Source organism: Ranitomeya variabilis, chromosome 6 (genome assembly GCF_051348905.1).
Source record: "Ranitomeya variabilis isolate aRanVar5 chromosome 6, aRanVar5.hap1, whole genome shotgun sequence".
Taxonomy (NCBI): Eukaryota; Metazoa; Chordata; class Amphibia; order Anura; family Dendrobatidae; genus Ranitomeya; species Ranitomeya variabilis.
The window spans coordinates 341746745-341771240 of NC_135237.1; positions in this window are offsets into that span (position 1 = coordinate 341746745).

Genomic DNA, 24496 nt, shown 5'->3' on the forward strand with positions numbered 1-24496 from the left:
GTCGCTTGTACCTCTACACTCACGCATTCCACAGTCTCGTCAGTAATCATGTCTGGCATTATCAAGTCTTTGTGTACCACAGTTCCGGCTGCCCCAGTGTCAATCAAGAATTCTGTCTCTCTCCCTCCCGGCATTGGTATGGTGGTCATCAAGGCAGGACCAGGTCCGGAGGGGACAAGAACCGGGCACACATTTGTCACTGGGTTGTCAGTTTCCTAGCCTAAAGGTGAAGGAAGTGGCAGATTGGTCTGAGTGTCCATTTTCTCCACAATTCCAGCACTTTACTGTTTCTAAGTTCTTAGGTCCCTCACTACGTCTCTACTGTTTTCCTTGTACTCCAGCATACATGACACGTCGTCTTATTGTCATAGTTTGTTCAACTCCTTTAGCAACTTTCAGGAGATCTTTTGGATCTACAGTTCTCCATTCAGGTCTGGCTGTCTGTACTGCGTCTCGTAAGCCTTTGGTCATACCATCAATGAATGTATTTACCAAAACTTTAACATCAAGTGGGTTTATGTGACTGTACCCCATGTCTGCCCATTTCAGCTGTAACTGTCCAAAGTACATCTCTACACTCTCTCCTTTGTCACATCTGTATGTGTCTTAATTATGCGTCCTAATACGTCACCTGCTTTTGTGCTCACTAACTACCTAGGCCTGCCCAGGTGCACTTATACGTCCATCATATTGTCTTTATCTGAAAAATAGGAAAGGTTGGTTCTCAGGGTCAGCCAATTGTTTTAGCGTAACTAGCTAGTCAGAGGGCCTCCAGGGATAATACTCCTGTATCTGTTTTACCCTACCTGATGTGGTTGGTTCTCTGGTGGTGGGGGTGACTAGATAACCGGTTGGGGGTGACTAGACATGCTGGTCTACAGCTCCTTCCCAAAAGGATTACTGTCAGCCTACTCCCAAAAGTTAATGTTCCCACTATCTACCAACCACAATCCTGTATCAGCTTCTTATGTCACTACATGTGATCTTGTCTGGACAGGATTCAGTGCAATTCTCTTAGGTCGGGTTGCAGCACAGATCATACAAGTATTTCTCCAGTCTGGGTTTGTCTGACCACAGTCCATCTGTCTTGTCTGGGTCTCTGGTTATACAAAGGTATGACCGTAGCAGTAATGTGTCATAGTCGGACTTTTGAGCATCAAAACATTCATAATACACCTTACTTTCGTCCTGCTGCACTCTCTCAGACGCCATTTATTCACTTGCTATTTTCCTCCTTTGTCTGTGCCTTTTTGAACATCCAAACATCCACTCACTGGCATTTTTCAATATTTGTTTTACATCCTCCACTGCTTCCTTTTTCCAATCTGTACAGCGGCTTTGGATCCCATTGGGGGCCCTGACTGCACACAGAATAAGTTGCCCATGGCTTCAACTTATCCGCTCAACAACACCGAGCAGGTTCCCTACCTACCACTCGGTGGCACCGAGCAGGTGCACTACCTACCACTCGGTGGACTTAAAGGATTTTACTGAGCAGGTGCACTACCTACCACTCGGTAACTCAGCTGGCTAGCACAGCTCCATGGATGGCAAGGTTCCACCACCTAATGCCATAGACTGACTGTAGCAGGTTACTCCGTACACTACATCAGCCGTGCAGTTGGCTACCTCCTCTGTTGATCCTCAATTTGCTATATCAATCACTCAACTTGATGCAGGTGAATCTTTTACCAATCTTTTCAATCACTTACAAGTTTCCTCTAAAATAGGCACAGTTCTATTGCTTTAAAACACAAATCTCTCAGCATTTTCTAAACCAAGGACAATATTTGAGCGCAGCTCTATGCCCCCCTTCCTCTGGCCCACAGCACCGAGGGGAGAAATCTCAAGCAAGTCGCGCAGGGGTCTGCTTCCCTCCTCCCATCTGGTATTTTGCACAGATAAGAGCTTGGTGTCTTCTACACAGAAACGGATTGCAGCAGTTTTCAGACTTAATCTCTATAAAACATTCAAACATTCATCCTCTAGGTAGGAATTAAAAACAGTTTCTCTATACAGGCAAATCACTGCATAACTTGAAAAAGCTGATTCTGACCGCGTCCGGCCAAACCACATATAGACATATCCACAACTCATTCATCCTGGACCTTCAACAACACTTAGATAAGTAATGATACTTATGTGATGACTCATTCATACATGCTCATTCAGGGATTGCTTTTTTTTCTTTCTCTTTTCACTTTTCAGTTGATTTTTACAAGAAGAAAATCCCTTATCTCAATCACTCACCTCTTAAAAGGCTCACACAGCCTGCCTATTTTGCACTTTGGAATTAACACAACTCTATATAAATAAAAGTGCAGCAGTGTCCACTGACACTCTGAAAGCACTTTAAGGCCAAACAACAAAAACCACGGCCTTATACAAAATACAGCTTCACATAATGTACTGCCAATCCAAAATAACCAAAATAACAACACTGCACAGAGCCTATCCCAGCTCTGTATTACACACTAATCAAATACATAACCAATTAGGATATTGACAAATAATACAGATAACAATTATCACAATTATCATCTTATTACTCTATTATTCAACTCTCATACGGACATAAACAGACAAAAACACAAAAACTCACTGGTGATGTGGATTCTTTGAACCGTGTTGTTCGCAGCCTTTTACCCAGAGGTATGGAGAAATCCGGAAGAGAGATTGCAGGTGCAAACAGATTGTAAGAATAACATTTCTCACCTTGCTGCAGCTGTTGTTTGCATTGTCCAATCTCTAAGGAAGCTCCCACATACGGATTCCGAATAAGGCGGCTGGTTACACGGTCCCTGTTCGGGCGCCAAACTGTCGTAGCTGTTTTCGTTCTGACCCATTGTCAGCTGACAGATCACCAGTGAGGCCTAATTGTGGAATTATGCCCGTCATTTTACAAGCGCGCTTGGAGACAAAAAGACACCTCACACATATCCTGTGAGCACGTCACTTTTATCTGATATATTAAAAGCCAAAGCAATGTTTTATACCATTTACACAAAATGTATTTCAATGTAACTCATGTAGCCCCCACCATCACCCAGGGTCATACTGACCTTTATTCCTCACAACGTACCAAAAACATGTTGTGACTGACTATTGAGAACATACATGATAAGAAGTGTAGTCTCCTTGAAGGGGAGACCATCAGACTACTGCGTTAACAGATTCTAGTAATTCTAGCAATTAAAGGCAAGAGGCACTTAAAGGCAAACTATTAACCCTTCTATAACAGTAGAAAAGTGTAAGGATAGTAAAACAGGAAGTTGACTAATCAATTGAACCACAGTAAAAATTTGGTAATGGCACAGAAGCAGTCAGCCTTGGACCATGTATACGGTATCAGGGTCTGGGCCAGCATTTACAGCTTTGAATTGTAATACAGGTAGTTGACTGAAAGTAAGTGCAGACCTGCCGGTCTAGGAGCACCGCTGCTACAGGCAAAACACATGAAGGTAGACCCAACTTGGATTATTGTTGTGAATTCCGCTCTTGGGCTCCCTCCGGTGGTTGTAAGTAGCACTTTTGTGAATTCTGCTCTTGGGCTCCCTCCTGTGGTTTTGAGTGGTATAGCTGCTTCTTGGATTTAGCATCAGCAGCTGCTCCCACTGATCGTCTTTCTGGCTCGGCTATTTTAGTCTTGCCTTATTCCTCAATCAATGCCAGTTGTCAATTGTTCCTGCTTGGAGCCACTGCTCTTTTGGATTTCCCTGACACTCTGTCCAGTTCAGCAAAGATAAGTCCTTTTGTCCTTTTGCTGTCCACTTGTTGTGGACTTTATTGTTCAGCACATTCTGTTTTGCTCATTTGTCCAGCTTATCAGTATGGATCTATTCAGCTAAGCTGGAAGCTCTGGGTTGCAGTTTTTGCCCTCCACACCTTTAGTCAGGTGTGGAGATTTTTGCATATCTCTGCGGTGGACTTTTTCTAGTTTTTATTACTGACCGCACAGTGTTTCTTTCCTTACTGTCTATCTAGCTAGAATTGGCCTCCTTTGCTAAATCTTGTTTCATACTACGTATGTCATTTCCTTCTCCTCTCACAGTCAATATTTGTGGGGGGCTGTCCTATCCTTTGGGGATTTTCTCTGAGGCAAGATAGCTTTCCTGTTTCTACCTTTAGGGGTAGCTAGTTCTTCAGCTGTGACGAGATGTCCAGGGAGTGACAGGAACATTCCACGGCTACTGCTAGTGTTGTGTTAAGATCAGGAACTGCGGTCTGTATAGTTACCACCTGCCCAGAGCTAGTCGCATGTCGCTCCTAAATTACCAGTCCATAACAGATTATCCACATTTAAAAGAAAAAAACTTCTCACACACCACTAAAGTGGCATCAATTTGCACAGCTTAGAAAAAAAGCCCAATTCCACTAGGGAATAAGGATGTACTAGTCCTAATAAAAATTTATATAATCTTTATTGAAAATAGTTAAAAAAAAAGTGACAGGTGTGAGTTATTTTATACCTATCAAAAATTATAAACATGAAGGCATAACACCCCCCTAAAATAACCCACCAATTACCAGATATTGTATCACAATATATCTAATAACATCACCACAGGGTCAATTCCCCCCATAGTCTATACACTGCACCATGCCTCAAGTTGCATGTCCCAGCACTCATGTGCCATCACTTAGTTAATTATCTATAATATAACGCTGGGAGCGTCACTCTGTCCGAAGCCTTTATAGACTGCGCAAGCGCAAGCGCCGGCGCAGTCTGGACCCCACAGAGTGACGCTCCCAGGAGATCGCGGTATGCGTAAGCGCTGAACGCACACCGCGATCTCCAACGGAGAAGCGGGGACGAGCCACGGAGCCAGGAGGGTGAGTATATTTACCTGTCCTCCGTTCCACCGCTGCGCGCGAGCCTCCGTCCTCCACATCCTCTGCCTGAGACGTTCAGTTCAGAGGGCACGATGACGCGCTTAATGCGCGCCGCCCTCTGACTGAACAGTCACAGCCAGAGGACAGGACCCGGAAGATGGAGCCGCGCGCAGCAGTGGAACGGGAGGACAGGTAAATATAGCAAGTGCCGGGGTCCTGAGCTAGCGGCGACTCCGGCACCTGACCCCCACAGCGCGCCGGTGTCCCCGCCTGCTCAGGCCCCCAGCAGAGCCACGCACAGCCGCCCGCAGTCAGCAGAGCCACGCACAGCCGCCCGCAGTCAGCAGAGCCACGCACAGCCGCCCGCAGTCAGCAGAGCCACGCACAGCCGCCCGCAGTCAGCAGAGCCACGCACAGCCGCCCGCAGTCAGCAGAGCCACGCACAGCCGCCCGCAGTCAGCAGAGCCACGCACAGCCGCCCGCAGTCAGCAGAGCCACGCACAGCCGCCCGTAGTCAGCAGAGCCACGCACAGCCGCCCGCAGTCAGCAGAGCCACGCACAGCCGCCCGCAGTCAGCAGAGCCACGCACAGCCGCCCGCAGTCAGCAGAGCCACGCACAGCCACCCGCAGTCAGCAGAGCCACGCACAGCCGCCCGCAGTCAGCAGAGCCACGCACAGCCGCCCGCAGTCAGCAGAGCCACGCACAGCCGCCCGCAGTCAGCAGAGCCACGCACAGCCGCCCGCAGTCAGCAGAGCCACGCACAGCTGCCCGCAGTCAGCAGAGCCACGCACAGCCGCCCGCACTCAGCAGAGCCACGCACAGCCGCCCGCAGTCAGCAGAGCCACGCACAGCCGCCCGCAGTCAGCAGAGCCACGCACAGCCGCCCGCACTCAGCAGAGCCACGCACAGCCGCCCGCACTCAGCAGAGCCACGCACAGCCGCCCGCACTCAGCAGAGCCACGCACAGCCGCCCGCACTCAGCAGAGCCACGCACAGCCGCCCGCACTCAGCAGAGCCACGCACAGCCGCCCGCAGTCAGCAGAGCCACGCACAGCCGCCCGCAGTCAGCAGAGCCACGCACAGCCGCCCGCAGTCAGCAGAGCCACGCACAGCCGCCCGCAGTCAGCAGAGCCACGCACAGCCGCCCGCAGTCAGCAGAGCCACGCACAGCCGCCCGCAGTCAGCAGAGCCACGCACAGCCGCCCGCAGTCAGCAGAGCCACGCACAGCCGCCCGCAGTCAGCAGAGCCACGCACAGCCGCCCGCAGTCAGCAGAGCCACGCACAGCCGCCCGCAGTCAGCAGAGCCACGCACAGCCGCCCGCAGTCAGCAGAGCCACGCACAGCCGCCCGCAGTCAGCAGAGCCACGCACAGCCGCCCGCAGTCAGCAGAGCCACGCACAGCCGCCCGCAGTCAGCAGAGCCACGCACAGCCGCCCGCAGTCAGCAGAGCCACGCACAGCCGCCCGCAGTCAGCAGAGCCACGCACAGCCGCCCGCAGTCAGCAGAGCCACGCACAGCCGCCCGCAGTCAGCAGAGCCACGCACAGCCGCCCGCAGTCAGCAGAGCCACGCACAGCCGCCCGCAGTCAGCAGAGCCACGCACAGCCGCCCGCAGTCAGCAGAGCCACGCACAGCCGCCCGCAGTCAGCAGAGCCACGCACAGCCGCCCGCAGTCAGCAGAGCCACGCACAGCCGCCCGCAGTCAGCAGAGCCACGCACAGCCGCCCGCAGTCAGCAGAGCCACGCACAGCCGCCCGCAGTCAGCAGAGCCACGCACAGCCGCCCGCAGTCAGCAGAGCCACGCACAGCCGCCCGCAGTCAGCAGAGCCACGCACAGCCGCCCGCAGTCAGCAGAGCCACGCACAGCCGCCCGCAGTCAGCAGAGCCACGCACAGCCGCCCGCAGTCAGCAGAGCCACGCACAGCCGCCCGCAGTCAGCAGAGCCACGCACAGCCGCCCGCAGTCAGCAGAGCCACGCACAGCCGCCCGCAGTCAGCAGAGCCACGCACAGCCGCCCGCAGTCAGCAGAGCCACGCACAGCCGCCCGCAGTCAGCAGAGCCACGCACAGCCGCCCGCAGTCAGCAGAGCCACGCACAGCCGCCCGCAGTCAGCAGAGCCACGCACAGCCGCCCGCAGTCAGCAGAGCCACGCACAGCCGCCCGCAGTCAGCAGAGCCACGCACAGCCGCCCGCAGTCAGCAGAGCCACGCACAGCCGCCCGCAGTCAGCAGAGCCACGCACAGCCGCCCGCAGTCAGCAGAGCCACGCACAGCCGCCCGCAGTCAGCAGAGCCACGCACAGCCGCCCGCAGTCAGCAGAGCCACGCACAGCCGCCCGCAGTCAGCAGAGCCACGCACAGCCGCCCGCAGTCAGCAGAGCCACGCACAGCCGCCCGCAGTCAGCAGAGCCACGCACAGCCGCCCGCAGTCAGCAGAGCCACGCACAGCCGCCCGCAGTCAGCAGAGCCACGCACAGCCGCCCGCAGTCAGCAGAGCCACGCACAGCCGCCCGCACTCAGCAGAGCCACGCACAGCCGCCCGCACTCAGCAGAGCCACGCACAGCCGCCCGCAGTCAGCAGAGCCACGCACAGCCGCCCGCAGTCAGCAGAGCCACGCACAGCCGCCCGCAGTCAGCAGAGCCACGCACAGCCGCCCGCAGTCAGCAGAGCCACGCACAGCCGCCCGCAGTCAGCAGAGCCACGCACAGCCGCCCGCAGTCAGCAGAGCCACGCACAGCCGCCCGCAGTCAGCAGAGCCACGCACAGCCGCCCGCACTCAGCAGAGCCACGCACAGCCGCCCGCAGTCAGCAGAGCCACGCACAGCCGCCCGCAGTCAGCAGAGCCACGCACAGCCGCCCGCAGTCAGCAGAGCCACGCACAGCCGCCCGCACTCAGCAGAGCCACGCACAGCCGCCCGCACTCAGCAGAGCCACGCACAGCCGCCCGCACTCAGCAGAGCCACGCACAGACGCCCGCACTCAGCAGAGCCACGCACAGCCGCCCGCACTCAGCACAGCCGCCCGCACTCAGCACAGCCGCACTCGGGTAGTAGAGCCGGAGAGAGAAAGATGGGAGCAACATATGGCAGAATGGAAACAGGAACAGGCAGAATGGGGGCGCGGGATGGGAGCAGCACATGACAGAATGATTGCGCACGATGGGAGCAGCACATGACAGGATGGGGGTGCAGGATGGGAGCACATGACAGGATGGGGCGCAGGATGGGAGCACATGACAGGATGGGAGCAGCACATGACAGAATGGGGGCACACACATGACAGGATGGGGGTGTAGGATGGAGCAGCATATGACAGGATGGGGGCGCAGGATGGGAGCACATGACAGGATGGGGACGAAGGATTGAGCAGCACATGACAGGATGGGGGTGCAGGATGGAGGAGCACATGACAGGATGGGGGCGCAGGATGGAGCAGCACATGACAGGATGGGGCCGCAGGATGGAGCAGAACATGACAGGATGGGGACGCAGGATGGAGCAGCACATGACAGGATGGGGCTGCAGGATGGAGCAGCACATGACAGGATGGTGACCATATACCAATATAAATGCTCGCCACCCGGGCGTAGAACGGGTTCAATAGCTAGTTCCTTATAAGCAACACGTATATTCTAAGTCAAATTCTTATTCAAAAGTGCAGAGTGCGCAGCTAGAAGCTAGAAGTAGGGAACCGGGGGGGTGTGCGCCCTCCTCAATGCGCGTTTCGGTCCTGCCTTCGTCAGGCACGACCACGACCTCCCAGGAAGAAGCGACAAGCGACACGCTCGTCGGGGTTTCTTTCTCCCTACAATCTCCACACTGCAGGTAAAAACAGCATGGTGTTACCGCTTGTTTAGCAACAGGCACTTGCAATATGGCACTAGCCACTCTTAGCTCTTATGGGATATTTTTCTTTTGACCTTGATATTTAGACATATTTACTAGCTATGCACTTGCACTTTAGTCTTTTCATTGGTATTTCTGAAGTTTAGATTATCTTTATACCACATAGCCTGTTGCTGTACCTGTATTTTTATACACTAACACCACAAAATATTTGACTTATTTGAGACACACTGGCCTCTTTTACTCTACTGTTGTTTTTAACCCCTTTACCCCCAAGGGTGGTTTGCACGCTAATGACCAGGCCAATTTTTACAATTCTGACCACTGTCCCTTTATGAGGTTATAACTCTGGAACGCTTCAACGGATCCCGGTTATTCTGACACTGTTTTCTCATGACATATTGTACTTCATGATAGTGGTAAAATTTCTTTGATATTACCTGCGTTTATTAATGAAAAAAATGGAAGTTTGGCAAAAATGAATTTGAATTTTGAATGCAATTAAATCACAGAGATATGTCACACAAAATACTTAATAAGTAACATTTCCCACATGTCTACTTTACATCAGCACAATTTTGGAACCAAAATTTTTTTTTGTTAGGGAGTTAAGGGTTAAAAGTTGACCAGCAATTTCTCATTTTTACAACACCATTTTTTTTTTAGGGACCACATCTCATTTGAAGTCATTTTTAGGCGTCTATAAGATAGAATGGTGTCACACTTGGTTATTTTCTAAAACTGCACCCCTCAAGGTGCTCAAAACCACATTCAAGAAGTTTATTAACCCTTCAGATGTTTCACGGGAATTTTTGGAATGCTTAAAAAAATGAACATTTTACTTTTTTTCCACACAAAATTTAATTCAGCTCCAATTTGTTTTATTTTACCAAGGGTAACAGGAGAAAATGGACCCCAAAAGTTGTTGTCCAATTTGTCCTGAGTATGCGGATACCCCATATGTGGGGGTAAACCACGGTTTGGGCGCATGGCAGAGCTCGGAAGCAAATGATTGCCATTTGACTTTTCAATGCAAAATTGACTGGAATTGAGATGGGACGTCATGTTGCGTTTGGAGATCCACTGATGTGCCTAAACATTGAAACCCCCCACAAGTGACACCGTTTTGGAAAGTAGACCCCCTAAGGAACTTATCTAGATGTGTGGTGAGCACTTTGACCCATTAAGTGATTCACAGAAGTTTATAATGCAGAGCCGTAAAAATAAAAAAATCATATTTTTTCACAAAAATGATTTTTTCGCTCCCAATTTTTTATTTCCCCCAAAGTAAGAGAAGAAATTGGACCCCAAAAGTTGTTGTACAACTTGTCCTGAGTAGGCTGATAACCCATATGTGGGGGTAAACCACTGTTTAGGCGCATAGCAGAGCTCGGAAGGGAAGGAGCGCCATTTGACTTATCAATGCAAAATTGACTTGAATTAAGATGGGACGTCATGTTGCGTTTGGAGATCCACTGATGTGCCTAAACATTGAAACCCCCCACAAGTGACACCGTTTTGGAAAGTAGACCCCCTAAGGAACTCATCTAGATGTGTTGTGAGAGCTTTGAACCCCCAAGTGATTCACTACAGTTTATAATGCAGAGCCATGAAAATAAAAAAAAAAATTTCCGACAAATTATTTTTTAGCCCCCAGTTTTGTATTTTCCCAAGGGTAACAGGAGAAATTGGACCCCAAAAGTTGTTGTCCAATTTGTCCTGAGTACGGTGATTCCCCATATGTGGAGGGAACCACCGTTTGGGCGCATGGGAGAGCTCGGAAGGGAAGGAGCGCCATTTATAATGCTGACTTAGAATGAATGATCGCACTGTGCTGGGGGTATATGTGCCGGGGTTGGTCCGTGACCGCTCCTGGTACATAGTGCCGGATGACAGCTGCGATAGTCAGCTGACACCCGGCCGCCATCGGCCACGCTCCCCCGTGAGCACATCTGATCGCTCTGGACGTTTTTAATCCTAAGAATACGGGCATCATGTTGAAGCTAGTGCAGCAACAAGGTGCTCATGTGTTGTGCGCTTCCATGAGGTGCAATTCCATGGCATGCTGGTGGAATGGGCAACACTCAAGCGTGCTTCCTCTGTCACCTCCCACCAACCATGGACAACAGAGAATGGATCGTTATCCCCTCCATCTCCTGATTGTTGCGCGTCTATCACCTATTCATCCTCGTCTTCCTCCATTTGTTCCTCTGCTCCTGCTCCTTCACTAACAGTTTGTCTAGTACCATGAGCCCCCTTCGATCGCTGTAAACCACCCTCCCATGGCACCCGCTTGTGCGACGACAGTCCAGGACTTAGATATTGTTATCCGTTATGCATCTATCTCTGCTTCCATCACTTCTTCTGGGACCACCACCTCCGCACACAGACTATTCAAAGTGTAACTCAGCATGTAGATATTCGGCATAGTGATGCTGATGACAGCATTGTCAGCAATAACCATCTTAGTAGCCATTTAGAAACAGTGCAGAAGGGTGCAGAGGTCCTTCATCTGTGCAAAGTCCACAAGTGTGATTTGCACCACATCTGTACTGCATTGGCCCAGGCTATACAAAAGGACATACTGCACTAGGGCTCGTCGCTGCTGCCACAGTTACTGCAACATGTGCAGTATGAAATTTCACTTTGTCGGAACATCGCAAATCAAATGGTTAACTGATAGGCCAAAATATCTCTGAAGCAATGCAAGTCGATGATCTGTTTGGTGCGATCATCGTTCAGCACACAGCGACCGGGCTTTCTGCAGCAGCTCATCCAGGCCGGGGGGATACTGACAGAGAAATTGCTGTACCACCAGGTTGAGGAAATGAGCCATGCAAAGCACCTGTGTGAGGTTGCCCTGGCAAAGGGCCACCACCAGGTTTGCACCTTTATCGCACACGGCCTTCCCTGGCTCAAAGTTCAGTGGAGACAGCCATTGGTCTAACATGGCCTGAAATAGCTGTCCACAACTCTTGAGTAGTGTGACTGCAATCACCAAGGCACAATTATTTAAGCACTGTTTGATTGCAGTGAGCCCTGGCTGTGTAGTACGAAGATGGGGGGTTTCTCTCTACACTGTTGGAACACATGTCTCATTAAGGGAGAGGTGGAGGGCATAGGTGAAGGCCCTATAGTAGGTGGAGGAGTCAGAAGTAGTGGAGGAGATGTTATATACATACATAGGTTTCTCCAGCAAGCCTAGGGGATTCCAAGAATTGTGCAGCAGCTCCTTGACTGCCTGCTCCCACAGCCACCATAGTCACCCAGTGCCCAGTCAATGAGATGTAACACCCCTGCCCCTGTTTGCTCGTCGAGGTATCAGTGGAGAAATGCACCTTGGCAGACATAGATTTTTTCAGGGAACAGGCGATGTTGTCTGCAACATGCTGGTGTAGCGCAGGCACAGCTTTCTTAGAGAAGTAATGGTGACTAGGCAGCTAGGGACTGAGGACTGGTTGCTGTGCCGAGAGAGGGTAGGTTGCATGGAGTGAACAGGACAAACTGCTTAACTGTGAGTGATTTGCAGGCAGAGATGTTATGGTGGATTGAGAAAGATGTATTGTGCTTGGTGAAACAAAAACAGCAGGCATGTCCACTTCCATAACAGCTGACAAGCTCTCACTCACTCTGATTGTAGGGGGTAAACAAGTGGAGTTTCTGTGGCCGGAAACCTGTGTGAGAACAATTGGCATGGTGATGTTGGAGGAAGAAGCAGCAGAGGGGATTAACCTCCACATGACCAGTCCAGAGACAAGACAGCTGAATACAAACTCAGGACTGGATCATGACTGTGGCTGAGGATGCAGTGATTGTTGTGGTTACATAACTTCATGTCTTTGCGGCAAGCCACAATGTAACCTCCTCATCTTCCTCCTCCACCACCACCTCTGCTGAGCGACTCAGCCGCGTGCCTCTGGATTCCCACCAAGTGGGATCTACAACCTCATCTTCATCCTCTCTGTTCTCCCACTCTTCGCCCCGAGAGTTACCCTCCGTCTCTTCCTGCCCTGACAGCACAGTACAGTCCGCGTTAGCCTCTGGTATCTGAGTCTCATCAGGATCACCTTTATCTCTGGGGGTTAACATCTGGTGACAAGGGTCTGGATTCTGCTTGGAGCCTACTTCGTCCTACTCCGGATATAACATGAAAAAATTTGGGGCATCGGTGCAAATGCTTTTCTCCTCTGGATTCTGTGAATCTTTGGAGCAGTCCTCTGATGCTCATAGAATAGAAGGTGTGAACAGCTCTGCACCTGGTCCATCTGTGGTTCCTCAAAGTCAGTTGGGCAATTGGAAATTTTTGATCCAAGGGGAAACAGGGGTGATTGCAGTGCCACTTCTGAGGATTGTACTGTGTGTAATGTTAAGGTGGAGGAAGAGAAGGAGAGGCCACTTGGTGCAGCACTTGCCATCCACTGGAGCACATGCTCTATCTGACCTTCAACTACAAGGTGTACCTCAGTGTGGCTGCCAAAGAAAGGGAGTCGAGTAGCCCGTCCAGTAATAGCTATTGTCAGTTGTCTTTAGATAGGGAGATATGGTGTTTGTTCAGCTGAGCTTTCATTAACATTAACACCTAACCGATGTACATGTTGAACACCAAGCTTATTCCCCCTTCCACCGTGACCTTGCTTTTTCCCACTCATGTTGTATGTACCCTTAGCTCTTTTAACCTGCTGTTTCACAACCTTAGGCCCAGACCTGTCACTAGATGAACAATCAGTATTTATTTTCTTAGATGGCAAATGGGGCCTCCAAATTCTTGACTGCGACACAGTTGTAGCTCAAACGATTTGTATTAGCAAATGGGGCCTCCTAACTGCAACTCAGTTTTTGTACAAACAATTTGGATTAGCAAACAGGGCCTCCTGGCTGAACCCCAATATTTCGTCTAATGATTTTGATTAGCAAATGGGGCCTCCTGATTCCTCACTGTAAGGCTAAGTTCACACATTGCAGAATTGCCGCGGAAATTTCCACGGCAATTCTGCGCCTCCTGCCGCGGGTATATCGCATGCAGAATTAGCATGCATATACCCGCAGAAAACTAGCGTTTTGCAAGCATAATTAGCTTGCAGAATGCTAGAGTTTTCCAAGCGATCTGTAGCATTGCTTGGAAAACTGACTGACAGGCTGGTCACACTTGTCAAACATAGGTGAAGGGCCTGTGATGACGTCACGGTTGTGATTGGTCACGTGACCGGTCACATGCGGTCTCGCGACCAATCACAAGACCGTGACGTCATCGCAGGTCCTTCACCACCCAGCAGCTATAGGAACCGAAGCGGCAGCATGCAGCGGAGAGGCCGGACTGCGGGGGACATCAAAGGTGAATATATCGCTATTTTTTATTTTAATTCTTTTATTTTTGACCAATTATATGGTGCCCAGTCCGTGGAGGAGAGTCTCCTCTCCTCCACCCTGGGTACCAACCGCATATAATCTGCTTGCTTCCCGCATGGTGTGCACAGCCCCGTGCGGGAAGTAAGCAGATCAATGCACTCCTATGGCTGCAGAATCGCCGCGATTCCGCAATTTTAATGAACATGCTGCGTTTTTTTCTGGAATGCGATTCCGCTCAGGAAAAAAATGCAGCATGTGCACAAAAAATGCGGAATGCATTCTGTTACATAGGATGCTTAATGGTAGCGTATTTTTCGCGGTTTTATAGCGTTTTTATAGTGAAAAACTGCGAAAAATATGCTACGTGTGCACACAGCCTAACACAGTTTTAGCACAAACGATTTGGATTAGCAAATGGGGAGTCCTGACTGCAACACAGTTATAGCACAAACAATTTGGATTAGCAAATAGGGCCTCCTGGCTGAACCCCAATATTAGGCCTAATGATTTTGATTAGCAAACGGGGCTTCCAGATATCTTACTGCAACACAGTTTTAGCCCAAATGATTTGGATTAGCAAACATGGCCTCCTGACTGCAACACAGTTTTGGCACAAATGATTTGGATTAGCAAATAGGGCCTCCTGGCTGAATCCCAATATTAGGCCTAATGATTTTCATTAGCAAATGGGGCCTCCTGATACCTTACTGCAACACAGTTTAAGCACAAATAATTTGGACTAGCAAATAGGGCCTGCTGACTGCAACACAGTTTTAGCACAAATTATTTGGATTAGCAAATAGGGCCTTCTGGCTGAATCCCAATATTAGGCCTGATGATTTTGATTAGCAAATGTGGCCTCCTGATACCTTACTGCAACACAGTTTTAGCCCAAGTAATTTGGATTAGCAAATATGGCCTCCTGATTGCAACACAGTTTTAGCACAAATGATTTGGATTAGCAAATTGGGCCTCCTGGCTGAACCCAAATATTAGGCCCAACGATTTGATTAGCAATTGGAGCCTCCTTATTCCTGACTGCAACACAGTTTTATCTCCAACTATTTAGATTAGCAAATAGAGCCTCCTGGCTGAACCCCAATATTAGGGCTAACAATTTTGATTAGCAAATGGGGACTCTTGATTCCTCACTGCAACACAGTTTTTGCCGAAACAATTTGGATTAGTATATGGGGCCTCCTGACTGCACACAATCTAGTTAGATGCTGGAAGATCGATTTCACACATGACAGGTTCCTATCTAACTAAATGACAAGTTCACTTGCAACAAACAGCAGGAGCAGCGTCTCTGAGCTGTTCCAGTAAGAAAATGGCACCATCAAAGCAAGATTCCACTTTTTATATGGAGAGGGACATGTGACGTCAGCAGCCAATCACAGAAGCCCTTGTGTCATGATGTTGAGGATGGTTTTGGAGCCCTGAGTGGCTGTCGGGAAAGTACACACATTAAGTTATTAAAGAAAAAAAAATTACACTCTGTCGGTCCTCTGACCTAAACACACCCCCTTCCCTCCATAAAACACATTCCCCCAGCACCACTATCCTAGACTAAGTCAAAACAAAAGCATTAGTGGAAATGCGATCATGTACCGATCTTTGACCGAATGTTGCAGACTTTTAGGAAAAATGCTCGGGAAACCTGAACACAAATTGGAATCTGCTATGTTCGTGCCGAATTTGAGATTGCCGAACGTTTTCTGAACAAGTTCGCTCATCTCTAGTGAAAAGTATATAGTACTAACGTTGAACCCTATGCAAACCCATGTAATAATTCTATACATTCTTAAAGAATAATTACTGTTTGGTTGAAATATCAGTTAAGCCTCAATTTCCTGTGCGGTTAACTCCCTATCTCCATTTTCTCCTTTTTACTGATAACGTGAATCACAAGGTTACCATGACTCTGTTAGAAATGATTATGAAAGTAGCTGAAGAATGTCTGTAGTATGAGAACGTCCTCTTTTTTCAACTGCCCATTTGTCCTGTAATAATTCTTGCAATATCATATGTTGTGTATTGAATTACACTTGGAAATCTGATCCAATGCAATGATCTCTGTAAACTATACATAATCAGCAATGAACCTTCTCCATGTCCTAGATCAGAACAATGGTTTCATCATTATGACGGCTTTTCTTATGCTGTTATAACACACAATAAATCTTTAGTCTATAATATTTTTTCACATTTATGTCAATTTTGTCTTCAACATGCAAACAGAAAACAGGCTGTGGTGAGACCCTTGTTGACCTATACAAAGGTCATTGATGGCCAGTAAATGAGTTCATGTCTGTAGTTAAAGTGAACCTGATTTTGCAAGTTTTCCCATGCACAAATAAATGACAGATATGCAGCGTCGGACTGGAGCACCTTGGGCCCACCAGAGAAAATCATTCTTGGGGCCCACTATGTAGCTACATAGCAATAAATACAAGACCACCAATTGTGCGGTAAAACACACTAATATCAGCGTATAATCTAAGGTAGTACACGTCTTAATTATGTAGCGGGGGTTGGGGTAGCCCCAGTGTCTAGGGCCCACCAATGGAACTGACTCCAGGGGCCCACTCTAAACTTCAATGCTCAGGCTAGGTACACCTTTGTTTTGTAGTATTTCTTAGGAGGCTCAGTAGTAAGCTTCATTATATTCATTAGAAAAACAGGTACAACATGCTGCACATTTTTTTTTCACTAAAAAGATAGACACTAACGGAAAAAACAAAGACCTGATCACTGTATTTAAAGGGAACCTGTCACCCCCCCCAGGGCGTTTTTAAGTAAAAGAGCCACTAAGCAGTAAGGCTGCATTCTGTGAAGGTGGCTCTTATGCTTAGTATCCCTAGGAATGCTGAAATAATCACTTTTATAAATTTTGCGCCATACATGTATTGAGTCCCGGAGGTATGTCTTCTACCCCGGTGTCAACCGCCTCCGAGACGTCAATCATCTCCCTCTTGCGTCTGTGCGCCGCCTCCTGTGTTCAAAATACATGCCCAGCACCTGCATTCTGCCAACATTTCTCAGGCATGCGCACTGCCCGTGAACTTACAGCAGGCGAGTAACGTTGGCAGAGTGCAGGCGCTGGGCATGTACCGTATTTTGAACACAGGAGGCGGCAACATTTATAAAAGTGATTATTTCAGCATTCCTAGGGATACTAAGCATAAGAGCCACCTTCACAGAATGCAGCCTTGGTGCTGCTAAAGGTGGCTCTTTTACTTAACCCCTTTCTGACCTCGGACGGGATAGTACATCCGAGGTCAGAACCCTCGCTTTGATGCAGGGCTCCAGCGGTGAGCCCGCATCAAAGCCAGGACATGTCAGCTGTTTTGAACAGCTGACATGTGGCCGCAATAGCGGCCGGTGAAATCGCGATTCACCCGCCGCTATTAACTAGTTAAATGCCAAATGAGCGCATCGCTGACCCCCGTCACATGATCGGGGGTCAGCAATGCATCAGAATGGTAACCATAGAGGTCTCAAGGACCTTAAGGGTATGTTTCCACGGTACGTAAACGCTGCTTGTTTGACGCTGCAGCGTCAAACAAGCAGCGTCCAGATGTTCCAGCATAGTGGAGGGGATTTTATGAAATCCCGTCTCCACTATGCGTGGAAACCCGCACGCGGCGGCCCTGCGACTCCGGACATGCTGCGCGTCTTTTCAGAACGCAGCATGTCCGTACACCTTGCGGGGACGCAGCGTCCCCGCAAGGCATATCACAGGGCCCTATGGCGAGGGGTGCGATGATCCCGGATGTGTACTGTACACATCCGGCACCATCGCGTCCCAGAAAGGGGGCAGGGCTTAGCTCCGAGCGGCTTCGCCGCTGCGGCGAACCCGCCGGCAAGCCGTACCGTGGAGCCATACCCTTACTGAGGTAAAATACTGACCAAATACTGAGCGTGTGATCATGGCCTTAGTTTAATTTTTCTGTCACTATAACAATACAAAGAAAAAAAATCTGAATACCAATGTGATCCTTAGCTACACCCGTTCACTTTTAAGCCATCAAGATTTACTATTTTTTTTAGTTTCCCAGAGATCAATCTTTTTTATTTTTAAGTTTGTATAAGGGTTTGATATTGACAATGCTGTCAACAGAGGATGCATATCATTTAAACGGGTGGTCCCATATAAAAGATTATTACTCTGTAGGCTTAGGGACACAAAAACAAATAAAACAAAAAAAATGAGCTCCTAGGTTGTGCATATGTCTTTTAGACGCCAGCCTGCACACATTGATTTTGTTATAGGAACTGTTTTCAGGAACATAACATAGCTGTTTTTCCTGAAGCATCTTTTAGAGTATGTGCACATGTCAGGATTTCTTGCAAAACATTCCTGAAGAAAACCAGACATTTTCTGCAAGAAATCCGAATGCGTTTTTTACGCGTTTTTTCGCAATGCATTACTATGAGTGTTAATAGTGAGCTTCTTGCTGCCTTCTTTCAGCCATTTTTCATCTTTGAAAACCTAAAGCTGTTAGAAGAAGCTGAAAAAGAGTGAACTTATGTACAAGTCATTTTTACACTGTGGATCATTTTTATTTTATTTTTTATCATTTTTTTTCAGGTGTTTTCCAAACAAACTACTGGTAATCCTGAAAAAGACACCGTGTGTACATAAGGTCACTCTATCGGGGTCCAGCGAGGCCTCTTTCCACTGTTCTCATCTGATGAGACTCATGTCTACTGTGCTGTAATCTATCACCGAACTCAGTGGATTGTGACATCTTCATCAGACACTGAGTTCAGTGATTGACCTCAGCGCTGCAGACAACTTCACAGCTGCACCCAATCAACAAAGCTAAAAAGTTAGGCTATGTGCCCACGTTGCAGAAATGCTGCGCAGCATTTCCGCAACTCCCTGCTGTTTTCCCACAAAACACAAGCGTTTTTAGCTTGCAGAATGCTTGCGCTTTTCCAAGCGATTTGAAGCATCGCTTGGAAAAGTGATTGACAGGTTGGTCAGAATTGTCAAGCATAGTGCTTGACAAATGTGACCAACTTTTTATTATTGATGCTGCCTATGCAGCATCAATAGTAAAAGATAGAATGTTAAAAATAATTTTAAAAAATATGGTTATCCTCACCTTCTGACGGCCCCCGATCTCCTCAGCGGCGCTCCCAGTACGTTCTGTTCCCAGGCATGCTTTGCGCGAAGGACCTTTGTGACGTCACGGTCGCGTGACCACAACGTCATCCCAGGTGATTCGCACACAGCTTCCCTGGGAACGGAAGCCGCCGCGTGAACCGCTGAGAGCCGGGAGGACTCCGGAGGCCATCAGAAGATAAGTATATCATTATTTTTTATTTTAATTCTTTTTTTTTTTTTACATGAATATGGTACCCAGGGCCTGGAGGTGAGTCTCCTCTCCTCCAGACCTGGGTACCATCTGCACATGAAGCGCTCACTTTACGCATGGTGGGCATAGCCACATGCGTAAAGTGAGCGTTTCAGTGCAATCCTATGGTGGCAGAATCGCCACGATTCCGCAGAAATAATGAACATGTTGTGGATTTTAGCGCCATGTGATTCCGCAGCATGGGCACAGCAACTGCGGAATCCCAAAGGATTGCATGGGAATGCATTTTTTAAGTGTTTCCGCTGCAGAAAAAACGAGGCAGAAATGTATAACGAACGCAACGTGGGCACACAGCCTAAAACTCAGTTGTTTTTTTACCTTTTTTTTTTTATACCCCGAAGATTATGAAGTAATTTTTAAAATGGGACAACCCTTGGTAATTTTTTTTTACTATTATATTTTTGCTATAAATAACATTATAGATATATTATTCATTCTGCATTTAAAAGTGCAAGGTTTTTTTAAAGGTATATGAGCATTTTTTGTGGCGCATTTTACTAAAGCATATATGCTTTTTTATGTCTGAATCCATCACTAAAAATGGCAAATGTATTGTATACACATTCACTTAGGCCGGTTTCACATTTGCGGTTGTGTCTGCAGTGTTTCTTCCGCAAATATCTGCATGCGTTGTGTTTTCTTATATTTAACATTAGGGACGCATGTGTCTGCGATCGGCTGCATTTTGACGCGTTTGACGACGCATGCGTCGTTTTGTCTGTGGCTTGGCGCGGTAAACGCAACATGTAGTAATTTTAGAGGCGTCAATTTGCCGCCTAGAAACGTATGCGGTTGTTAGCGCAAGGAAAGCGGCAAAAAAACGCATTACTATCTATGGGAACGCATGCGTACACATGTCTTTTCGTACGCATGCGTTTGATGTGCTTGCGTACTTCCGACTGGGCATGCCCATTAAAGACACACCCTCCTGGAAATATCAAACGCATGCGCATAAAAAGCGCAAACACATGTAAAAACGCATGCAAATGCTGCGGTTTTTTTACCATCATGCGTAAGCTGATGCGGATAAAAAACGCTGCATTAACAGACGTTTGCATGCGTTTGCGGTTGCGGATGATACGCTGCGGACTTAACCGCAAATGTGAAAGTAGCCTTACATAAATGCATTGCAGACATGCACACTGTACTTATTTATATAGTGTATAGGTGTGCATTTGTGTATACACTTAGGGTATGTGCACACGTTGTAGAATGGCCTGTGGAATTTTCCGCACAGAATCTGCATCTCTTGCAGAAAATGTAGGCCAAAATGCTTGCGGAATTGATGTGGATTTGTTGCGGATTGTCATGCGTTTTTTGATGTGCGGATTTGCCTTAGGCTACTTTCACACTAGCGTTGCTTGGTGTACGTCGCAATGCGTTGTTTTGGAGAAAAAAACGCATCCTGCAGAATTGTCTGCAGGATGCGTTTTTTCTCCATAGACTTTCATTAGCGACGCATTGCGACGTATGGCCACACGTCGCATCCGTCGTGCGACGGATGCGTCGTGTTTTGGTGGACAGTTGGCACAAAAAAACGTTCCATGTAACTTTTTTTGTGCGTCGCGTCCGCCATTTTCGACTGCGCCCCCTCCTCCCCGGACCTTACAATGGGGCAGCGGATGCGTTGAAAAACTGCATCCACTGCCCCCGTTGTTCATTTCTTTCACAACGTGCGTCGGTACATCGGGCCGACGCATAGCGACGGCCCCGTACCGATGCTAGTGTGAAAGTAGCCTTACTCAGAGTCAATGGAAGCAGAAACGCTGCGGTTCAGCACAAAGAATTGACATGCTGCGGAAAAAAACCTGCAGCGATTCTGCATGTTTTTTCCACAGCATGTGTACAGCGTTTTTGTATTTCCCATTGATTAACATTGTGTGCACAACGCACTGCGGATATGAGGCAATGCCGCACGTCCAAAAACGCTGCGGAAACGCATCAAAATCAGCAATGTGTGCACATAGCCTTATACACACACAGAAATAAGATAGATGGATCGCGGGCAGCAAGCGCTGTGAAGAAGATGGGGATCTCCTGTCACCATCACAGAACAGCAGTGGGGGAGACATTGTGATATCAGCAACTAGAAAGCAGAAAAGGTAGAGGGGGCAGGGAGAGCGCAGATGTATGGGGCAAACAGGAAAAACAGCTTTTGTTGGGGTGGAGGACAGAACGAAGTCAGGATAGAGACATAAGCAGGAAGCTCCAGTACTCACTTCAGGTCGGCACTGTGTTCCTCTGGAGCTCCCCTCCCCCTCCTGACCGTGCCGACAGCAGAGCTTAGAGCTTGTCTGACAGCAGTATGGGGGAGAGAGGCCATCTTCTATTCGCTTCACTAAGCACTTTCTTCAGCAGTGGCTGCACAGCTCTCCTGGCCCCACACTCCAGCAGCCTGACCTGGCCCGTGCTGGTGGGCGGGGCTTACTGCTGTGAGCGGCTCCAGGAGCATCTAGTGTAGCTCAGGGAAATGGTTGTGCTGAGCCTCTCTCCCCCCATCCTAGCCAGAGACTCGGGGGAGGGAGAGAGAGAAGGTAGAGATCCTGCCCGCACACTGTTCTCCCCACCCGATGTTATACCAGGCAATGCAGGAGGCTCCTGCCAGAAGCTCAGCGGGGAGGGGCGGGGCTTAAATCATGCATGCAGGGCAGGGATACTGAGAAGTGAGAGACTGTCGGAGTCAGGGGCCCACCGGGGGATCCACCGGTTTCCCGGTGGGCCAGTCCGAGCCTGCAGATATGTAATTTTTATCGCAGGTACACTTCAACTGTGAGAGACAGAATCTAAAAATAAATAGCAGAAAATCACATTGAATGGTTTTCAACCCCTTAATCCCATATGACATACTATCCCGTCAAGGTGACCTGGGACTTAATTCTCAGGGACGGGATAGTACGTCATAGCGATCGGCCGCGCTCACAGAGGGATCGCGGCCGGGTGTCAGCTGACTATCGCAGCTGACATCTGGCACTATGTTCCAGGAGTGGTCACGGACCGCCTCCGGCACATTAACCCCTGGCACACTGCGATCAAAGATGATCGCAGTGTTCCGGCGGTATAGGGAAGCATCGCGCAGGGAGGGGGCTCCCTGTGGGCTTCCCTGAGACCCTCGGGACAAGGCGATTTGCTCACCTTGTACCGAGCGTCTCCTCCCTGCAGGCCCGGGATCCAAAATGGCTGCGGGGCTGCATCCGGGTCATGCAGGGAGGTGGCTTTCCAGCGCCTGCTCAGAGCTGGCGCCTGTAAGCCTGGAGCCCTGCCTGTCAGATCGCTGATCTGACACAGTGCTCTGGAAAGTGTCAGATCAGCGATCTGTCACTATAATGTGATGTCCCCCCTGGGGCAATGTAAAAAAGGTAAAAAAAAAAAAAAAAATTCACATGTGTAAAAAAAAAAAAAAAAATCCTAAATAAAGAAAAAAAAATAAATTTATATATATATATATATATATATATATATATATATATATATATATAGTTCCCATAAATACATTCCTTTAAATAAAATAAAAACAATAAAAGTACACATATTTTGTATCGCCGCGTCCATAACGGCCTGACATATAAAACTGTCCCACTAGTTAACCCCCTTCAGTGAACACAGTTAAATATTGATTATTAATTGAATTATTCCATATTAATATTTTGATAATAATTATATGTATATTATTGATTGCTATGGTACGCTGTGATATTATAAGTTAGGAAAATTACCAGATTTGGTATAGAATAGGGAATGAAGACTTCAATCAAGATACTGAAGTTATGTTAATAAAAACTTTTCATATTTTTAAATTCAATTGATTTTTAAAAGTTGCAAGAAGAAAAGCCGTTATCCAGAAGTTCCACAAGGTAACAATGCTATGATTTCTGAATAATAATAGACTGTGTCAAATACAATTCATGTCACCACTCACAACTACAGCATCCATCACTGACAACTATGCGTACAGTATCTAAACTGCCAACCACGAAGAGGACGATGATTCTATGATGCTAAGATGAACTGTGTTATTACGTTTTTATCATGTTCCAGTGGTTTCCTATCACCTATAAGACTTCCATGAAAGCTGGTGAACAATCAGGTAATTGTCAGGACGCTACAACCCTGACATGTTTCCTGTGTACTAAGGACTGGTTATGGTGCTATGATTAGCAGGGAAGAGTCAACGTAACCCTTGCTGTGCTGACCAAAGATGTCACACCTGTTCCAAGACCAATGCGGATGATATGGAAGGATTCCAGATCCAAGGCGAGCCAATGTAAGTCCAGGTGTTTAAAGGTGACACTGCACAGATATTAAAGCTACATTTCATCTATGAACTTTGTTTTCTTATCAACATTTGAATTTATGGACTTTGACACATGACACACAGTCTCTACAATATCTACATGCTATCATCTATTTCAAAAGAATTATAATAAAGATTGTTTTAAAAGAACCAAGAAGAAGACATCAAGATAAAGACCAGATGACATCAGACCTGAGATGCTTCAAGTAGATGTAGAGAAGTATAATATATATATTATATGAATATTGGTCACGGCTTACCATAACATGAATTTACATATCATTATATTATTGAGTACGTATAACAATATTATTATTATTTCTATTATTATAAACATTAAATTATTTTGCCAAGAAGAAGAAAAGAAGAAAGAAGATCTTATTAATATGTTTACTTCGAGGGTTCCAATCAATGTCTGTCACCCTCAAAAGGGGGAATTGTTAAAAATTAATTATTAATTGAATTATTCTTATTCTCAATTCAGTACTGAGCACATTGCTTCTTGCTGACATTACAAAGGGCTATTTCTGTGTATGTAGCTCAGAGTATAAGTCAACACCATATAAAGGGGAACACGTGGTCTGTATGACACATATATAAACACAGCTCTTAGGAGGGTGTGGGGCTTTTGTCACGTGGGAGCTGTCACCTCCTGCCTTCACCATCATTCTCCATGGACATCAGACAAGTCACACAAGGAAGCAACAGCTGGTAGCCATAATGATTTCAGACTTCACACAAACAGATGGCTTTTACCATTCAGAACTTTGGGAAAGATGAGTAACAAGCACTGA